At 35.6% G+C, this 9,015-nt stretch overlaps 1 protein-coding gene across 3 annotated transcripts in view; it reads right to left on the bottom strand.

The window, feature by feature from the left end:
• Pkn (serine/threonine-protein kinase N) overlaps nucleotides 1–9,015 on the bottom strand; it is a 137,160-nt gene that overhangs the window by 117,333 nt on the left and 10,812 nt on the right. The window lies entirely within an intron of this gene.

Here is a 9,015-nt window from a genome sequence, read left to right as displayed (position 1 = left end):
GGACATTCACGAAGCTACCTACACACGGAGGAAGAAAGTAGGCATAATGATCCGAATGAAAAAGTTCCCCAAATAAGTTGAAACTTGGTTTACCAAAGGGGCCGATTTGACTTTTGATGCCCATTGGCATTAGTCCCCAAACCCCAAAATGGAATTCAAAGAAAAAATGCAACGTTTGTATCAAAATATTGGTTTTTGAGGGTGCAGAATTCACTTTTGAAGACCATTTTGACTCAAAACCCTAAAATGAGGTCGAAGGAGAAAGCCCAAATTTTACAATTTTCAAAAAAAAAAAAAATACAATATCCACGGGTGTGAAAATGTGAGTTTTTAAAAGCGCAGAATTCGTTTTCGAAAATCATTTGATCCCACGCCTCAAACTTCAATATAGTAGGCTCCAAAGAGGACGCACAAAATTTACCATTCTTAAAAAAATACAGCAAATGGGTATCGAAATGAGAGTTTTTCAAGGACGTAAAATTCATTTTTGAAGACTATTTGACTTCAAACACCAAAACTGACTCCAAAAAGAAAATACAAAAATTAAAATTTTGAACAAAATACAATATTTGCACTAAAGTGTTGGTTCTTGAGGGTGCACAACTCATTCCTGATTTCTGAAGACCATTGGACCCCAAACTCATGAATTGGCTTCAAAAAGGACGTACAATTTTGGAAAATTCTTTTCTAATTGATTGAGAGAAATATTGATAATATTTCACACTGAAATCAAGTCTTAAAAACTCTGCCAAAGCGGAGAGAACGCAACCTCGCAACATTGCGTGAAACTAGAATTGCCGAAAGAAACTTGGAAGGAACATTCAATTGAACAATACGAATGCAATTGACCCACAATAATACAGAATGAAAGAGCATCTTTGGGTGCAGTTGTTGCCATTGCCAAATTTGCTTGTTTTTCAAATTTTGAAAAATTACAATTTTTACACAATCCAACATTTAATGACTGCCTTCAAAATTTCACTTTTTTCTGGCATCCTGAAAAAAAAATCTTACCGCGTAACAATCATACTTATACCCTTCTTTTTAGGTCAATACCTCGTATATTCTAAGCATAAATAGGTACAAATTGTACCGCATATAAAAAAATTGGATCAAAACTATAGACTTACGATAATAATACGATAAGCAGTAAAATACGAATTAAAGTTTTCTAGTAATTATATGTATCTGCTATCTACACAGTACGAATGAAACAAACAGAATCAATAAATTATTGGAAAGGTAGGTATTTTCCAGTCACACTACAAGGGTGTAATTTACCCATAATTTGGTACCCGCGTATAGTATATTTTTGCGAAAAGAATAGCGAATTCAGTCCGGTGAAAAATAATTCATAGACTATTTCTACGACTAACGTAAGATTCAATTTATTGAAATAGTTACTTAGACCTATAGATCTTCAAAATCGCCCAATTTTCTCATAATTTCCTTCAACTACTAATTTTTTTCAAGTGATTAATACCACTGCGCTTTTACTTCGCTAATTTCTAAAAAAAATCGGCTTCACGACCGGGTCAAAAGTGATCACGGAAGAATTCCTCAATCTGCTAACCATTACTTATACTCATTCATCTTGTACTCACTATGTACCTAAGTTACACATAATACACTTCATGATAACAGAAAATCGCCTCAGGAGGTCGCACGCGAATTACAAAGGGAGGCATGTACTAAGGAGAAAAAAATATGTATTTATGGCGCGTGTATCAAGTTTACGTTGCGAAGGCAGCAGCGTTGAATTTTGCGAGGAAAACCACATCGCTGTGTGAATGTGATAACCTTCGAGAGTAATTTACCAAGCTTATTGTATACGCTGATAACGTGCGATACAAGAAGAACACTCCGAATACAACATGTCACGAGAATAGTTTGTTTAAAATTAGTCGTTTTAACCCTTCGGGACTGTATTAACAACAACACGATATTAAATTTTGATTAAGAGGGTTTGCGTCAAATTATAAGCTGGTTTTCTGCCCACCACTTCAGATTGATATATTAAAAAGGATCGCTGGTAGGTACTTGGAGCGTATACAACCCTTTCACGGTATTCTGAAGGATAGCGACCTTCGGTCTAACAGATGGTTGCCGACGAAATTATATAATATCCAGTGTTCTAGTATACGAGTATGATAAGACAAACGCCGTAAATCATAAACACGAAGCCTGTGATTGCGTTTTCACCTGGATGGCGTCCCATATTTGGGCCTATAGAGAACAAGTTTAAATTGGATGTGTATTTTCATTTTTTTTTTTTCGTGTCACATCGATCAGGAAGTTCAGTTTACGTTTTTCGAACACGAACACAAAAGTTGAAAAAAGTTGAAATTCGGTTCACGTTAGTTCTCTGTCTTCCTAATACTTTCAATAAACAAAATTTAGCAATCGCGAAAACCGAACTTCAATGCTTCAAAATCATCTTTTTCAAGCAGGAACCTTTTTTTCGGGCCCCTGAACAACGTTGGTAGCCTACTATCGTAGAAAGCCCCCCCCCCGCCTACAATTGAAGAAAATCAAAAAACAAATCAGAAATTTTGTCAATAAAATTTTTTGGAAATTTTTCATTTTTGGACTGAATTGAACCAGATGACCTAATTTTCCACAAAAACTAACGTTGGTTACCCAACGAAATGACCCCCTTCCTTCCACCAAAAGAACGAGAAAAATTCAAAACAATAGAGCTCCATTGGTTATAACAATTGAACCGGTCCAAGAGTAGGTCTAGGTATACATAAAAACGCCCACAAAAATGGTTGACAGCGATCTCTCTGGCCGCGATTGTAGCCTACTTCGCGAGATGAAACCAATAGAAAGGTAGAAATCGCGAAGTACAAAACAGGTATTCACATCAGGTAGACGTCCTAACAGGTAACTGGTTACAGAGACAAAATAATGGTGGTGGATGGGAATTGTAGCACCAAACAAACGAAAAACAGCAAGACATCCCAGTAAGAAACATGGATATGGAGGTACTGAACACAGAAGAAATAAAAATAAATCGCAATCGCGATGCTCGATTACTCTCAAATGCAATCTACCTATACCATTTACCTACAATACAAACTAAACAGCCTACGGAACCAAAAAAATTCCTTCACATGCGAAAGTATAATACCTATACGAATGCGTGTGTTGAAAAAGTAGTCGGATTTCGGGTTAGTATAAACATGTAGGTGAAAAAAGAAAGAAAAATGTGTATTTGTTATTTATGCAATCGATGAATTATAGGTACATAAGAAAAATACAAACACGTTGGGTATCCTTTCAGCCTTCGGGAAGTAACGAGTGGTGTTTCTATTGGTATGAAAATGTACATACGTATGTACTTTACGCAAAGCATAATAGGGTAAAGCTGAAGCCGCCGCGCCGTTGAATTTCCTCGTACAATTTTCTTACCCCCGTCCCAGCTCCACAATACCACGCAAATTTTTCAAATAAATACGATGCGATTTTTAAAAATTCACAGTTGTCTCGGCAAATGCAAATTATCCTGCTTTAATCCTTCGAGACTCGAAAAGAATCTGACGGATCAAAATTTAATTTTGGAATTTGAGGAAGTGCTCAAATTTGGTCTTTTTTCTATCCCGATTTCCAAAATAAATTTTTGATATAGCGATACGAAAATTTTTTGAGAAGTTTCTCTACACGTAATAGGTTTAGGTACCAACACAAAAATCATAAAGTTTTAAATAACATAATATCGTAATACTTATAGGTATACCTATACCTATTACGTCCAAAATTTTTGAAGCCAAAATCCAACATTTTGAGAAAAAATAAAAAATTATTTTCTGCACCAGTTGTAACAATTGCAAATGTGAGGGTAACATGATGAAAGACCTCAGTGAGTGAGCTTTCACGATATAGATTTTTCATACTTTTATATCTCAGCTTTCTGTAAAAAATGTTCAAAATTTCGGTATTTTTTATGGAACGAACTCGAAACTATCAATTTCCAAAATAATTTTTTTTTTCAAATAAAAATTCCCTCCGTCAATCTCTTTATTATTGACCAAAATTATTTTGATTTTGGCTTCAAAAATTATTTTTGACGTAAGTAATGTATACCTACATATAGTCGGGGAGCCCGCTTAAGGATCACTAGCACCCCCTTGCCGATCCTCCGGGAGAACTTTTTTCTTAAAGGGGGAGTTCCTAAGGAACATTTCTAGCCTTTGTACTCAAAAAAAAAGTGGCCCTGAAAATCTATAGGCCAAAAATGAGGGGGGAAAATCAAAATTTTACCAAATTGACCAACAAGGTTGAAATTTGGAATACACTTTATTTTCGACCTGCCAAATCGATTGGAAACTGTTTGAAACCGTTTTGAGCAGTTCTGGAGCCTCCAGCAAATTTTTGAAACTCGAAATTCCAACAAAATTTCACCAAAATGGAGTCGGAAAGCTGAAATTTATTCTGCAAACTAAGTTCAATACGCTACGAAGTCAACTGCAGGTGGATTTCAAGTCGTTTTGGAGCATCCAGCGTTTTTTTCTTCAAATTACTAGAGCCTCCAGCAGATTTTTGAAACATTAAAAAATTTACTAAAAATTTCATCAAACGGAGATGGAAAGTCAAAATTTATTCTGCAAACTGATTTTAATGCGCTACGAAGTCGTCTGCTGGTGGATTTCAAGTCGTTTTGGAGCCTCCAGCAACCACTTTTTGAGAGGTCGTATAGCGTTTTTTGAAAAATTGAAATTTCCAAGAAGTAGCTGGAAGCTTCAAAACCATTTAAAACCATTTGAAACCACAATGTAGTCGACTTCATATCGTATTGAAATAATATAATTTGCGAAGTAAATTTCAGCTTGCCAACTCCATTTGGTAAAATGTTGCGGAATTTCCAGTTTCAAAAATCTACTGGAAGCTCCAATAAATTTCAAAAAGTCGATGGAGGCTCCAAAATGATTTGAACCCACCTGAAGTCGTCTTCAGAAGGTGTTAAAATTGGAGTGTAGAGTAAATTTCAGCTTTCCATCTCCATTTGATGAAATTTTGTGAAAATTTAAAGTTTCAAAAATCTTATGGAGGCTCCAGGAATTTTCAAAAAGTCACCGGAGGCTCCAAAACAACTTCAAATCCCCCTGCAGTTGACTTCGTACCGTATTGAAATTAGTTTGCAGAATAAATTTCAGCTTTCCAACTCCATTTTGGTGAAATTTTGTTGGAATTTCGAGTTTCAAAAATTTGCTGGAGGCTCCAGAACTGCTCAAAACGGTTTGAAACAGTTTCCAATCGATTTGGCAGGTCGAAAATAAGGTGTATCCCAAATTTCAACCTTGTTGGTCAATTTGGTAAAATTTTGATTTTTCCCTCATTTTAGGCCTAAATGGGATTTTCAAAAATTCACCAAAAATCGAAAAACGCACTTTAGCACTTAAAAATTTTGACAGGTGATAAATTTTTGCTTGATCTTTCAATCTACCTATGTACAGTTTTAAAATTTTGTGCAAGTCCTATGTTGGAACGCAAAATCTGCAATCTCGGCTGGCCTGTCAATCAAAATGGCCGCCATTTTGTGAGTAGGGCCACTTTTTTTTTGAGTACAAGGGCTAGAAATGTTCCTTAGGACTCCCCGTTTAAGAAAAAAGTTGTCCCGGAGGATCGACGGGGTGGAGGTGCAATTTATCTTGAAGTGGGCTCCCCGACTACATATAAATTATTCATTATTTTTCTGATTTTTATGTTGATAATTATGTAGAAAAACTTTTCGGAAAATTTTCGTATCCCTACATCAGAAATTTATTTTGTAAATCGGGATAGAAAAAATCCCATTTCGAGCATTTCCTCAAATTTCAAAATAAAATCTTGAGTAAACTTCAATTTAAAAAAAAAAAAAAAAAAAACGTCTATGTACTTAACGAAGTTACACTCCTCGTACATGAAATTTTTCAATTTTCATCCATCAGATTCTTCTCGGGGTCTCAAAGGGTTAACGAAGTATTTGTCGCATGCTACTAGCATGATCATGTCTATTGGATTAGCTTGACCTGCATATGCGAGTATAAGTAGAACATGATGATTCAAAACTCGATAAATTATTGGTCATGAAACGAGGCAAGTGTAAGGAATACCTTACACTTATACTATTATACCTACATATTTTATGAAGAATAATTACGCGGCTTAGCGGCTAAGAATGCGGTTTTTACCACACACCTTCGTTGATTTATACACCGCATGCACCTAAAAAAGCGAAGAAGAAAAAAAATCGTACAAACGATTGCTCGCTCAAGGTTGCTCGTTGTCACGATATCCAAATCAAATTACCCCGTTGGAAGGGTTCGCCTGGTTTGAAATTTTTCGCAAACGCAACGGCAGCCATGCCATGCCATGCCATAGAGGGAGTGAAGAAAAAAAACGACCGAGGATCGGAACCATAAAAACACATTTGTTACTTCTTTCGAGAGAATTGTGTGCGGTGTGACGTTTAAAGTTTGCGACAATTTAAAATATAACTTTTTACGGAAAGAAAAAGACCACTAAGCGTGAAGTTAGAAAAAGGTTGATGGCAGATTCGTTCCATAATTTACGATGTTTAGAAGATACCTGTCAACTGATTATGTGTGAAGCGACGAGAGAACGAGAAGTTGGCGAGGGCGAGAGTGAGGGTGAGGGTTCAGCTTCGGAGGCAGGGTTCACGTAGGTATACTACGTAGTATACGAGTCAACGACGAAGGAAAGCTACGCTCTACGCTCTGCTCTGCTGCGATGCTGCGAACCGTCATGTCAACTTATCCCGACTGACTGATGTCAAGACTCCCCTTAATTCGACACGGCACTGATCTCATTCTCACTTTCACTTCAACATTTTTAACCCACTAAAGTGTTTCGATTAAGCATTTTGTTTTGATTTTACGCCTTTGCCGTGCCTGCCTGCCTGCCTGCCTGCTGCTGTAGCTTTATACTTACCTTCGCTGACGCCGTCATTCGCCCAATCTTTCTCCCTTCCTTATACAGTAGAGAGAAGCTACAGCTATACGGTATCCATTCGCACAACCGCAGCAAACAGATGGAGTATAATTATAAAATTTTATCGCAGTAACTTTTACACAAAATGTCCTACCGATTACGAATGCTTCATTTGGAGAGCTTTTTCCTCCAGATTAAGCGTAAACATTATTTGACAGTTCGTCTTCATAAGGCACACCTACATAGGTAACATCATGCAGAATATAAGAGATTTCTCCGCGACACTCTAGAAATTAGGGGTTCGCGAATTGGTAAATAATTTAAAAATTTATAAGAATCCACGACATTTTTCGAATTCAAAATTACGAAAATATCATTTTGAGAAATATCACAATATTATGGAGAAAACCACGTAAAATGCTGCGAAAGGCCAAAAAAAACATTCACTTCAGTCAACGAGACGTCCAGTCATTTAGAAAAACGATTTACTTTGACTTTTTCCGATTTTTCTACCAATTTATCCAATTTCCGGAAGCTTTGAAATATACACACCAATATTGCAATGAAGAGGGAGGGGGAGTTGAATTTTTTCAAACTTCGTCAAAGGCAACTTTTGTGTAGAGTTACAATGTGTGATAGTATAAACGCCGAAAGAGATTTTATCATTAATTTCAATGGATTTCGTAAATTCATCCATAATACGATTGCCAGGTTTTTCTGAAGTTTAGGATTGGGCCAGGAGTCTCTTATTTTAAAGTAAGTAGCCTACTCCAATCATGTACGCGGTACATCAATACCTTAGGGTTCGTGCTCAACTTCCTCGAAAAAGTACCAAAAAGTAAAACAAACACTCAACAGTAAACGAAACATAAAAATCACTAAAAAAAAAACAGAACATTACAGATTGAAATGTTCTGGTTTTTAATTTTGAAAGGTTGAACTACGTACCTACCTATTTGAAGTTTTTTGATAAAAAAAGTGAGACTTTTAGACCATTTTTGGCAACGAGGTGAATATTTTCGTAATTTCTAATAATAAAAAAAAAACAATTTTAGCAAACAATGAGACTTTTTGGAATTTTTTTCAAAAAACAACCATTTCAACAATTTTGTTAAAAAAAGGATATTTTTGACAATTTTAGGCGATAAGCGCGACATTTGGATGATTTTTGAAAAAAAAAGAATCATTGGCAATTTCAAAAAAAGGCAAACATTTTTGTCAAAAAACAAAAATTTGATAATTTTAGTAAAAAGCAGCATTTTTTGGGAACAATTGACAAAGAAAAATATACATATCTTTTCGCAATCTGTTTCGAAAAGCAAAACTAACTAGAATTTTTGAAAATTTTTGATGTAAAACTAAAAAAAACGACCATTTTTTGGCCATTTTACAAACAAAACGAGTCTACCCTCTCTCCCCCCAAAGGAAATCTTACAAGGTAAACATCTCAACTGGCGAAAAAGATTTTCAAAACCGAACATAGCTAAATCGAAAAATCATGCAAAACCACATCACCAGCCAAATTTTTGGAAGCTAAAACACTTTTCTTTTTTTGATGAATTTTTGAAAATCAAAGAGTCAAAAATGTAAGAAAAAAATCAACACTTTACCAACTTGACCCGCAAAAGGCGAACTTTGACATGTGTCCTATTTTCAACTTAGCGATTCGATTGAAAACTGTTAAACTCCTCGAGCAGTTCTGAAGCCTCCAGCAGATTTTTGAAAGCCGAAATTTCCACAAAATTTTTGCTAATGGTGTTCACCACTTCAATTCTAGCTTTCCAATTTCATTAGGTAAAATCTTGTAGAAATCTCAATTCTCGAAAATCTGCAGGAGTTTCCAAAATTGTTCAAAACGGTTCGAAACCGTTTCTAATATTCGGGAGGTCGAGAATAAAGAAATACCAAATTTTAGCTAGGTATATGTAGGTCAATTTGTAAAGTTTCGATTTTTTTCTATTTTTAGGCCAATCTGATTTTTGAAAATTGACCCAAAAATCAAAAAATGCGCTTCAAAATCTGAAATTTGGGCTGGTGATCTATTTTTGAATGCTTTTTCGATTTAGCGTTACCCAGTTCAAT

This window comes from Planococcus citri, chromosome 5 (assembly GCF_950023065.1).
Source record: "Planococcus citri chromosome 5, ihPlaCitr1.1, whole genome shotgun sequence".
Taxonomy (NCBI): Eukaryota; Metazoa; Arthropoda; class Insecta; order Hemiptera; family Pseudococcidae; genus Planococcus; species Planococcus citri.
Note: the sequence above shows the minus strand (reverse complement) of the source record. Positions and strands in the feature narration are given on the sequence as shown.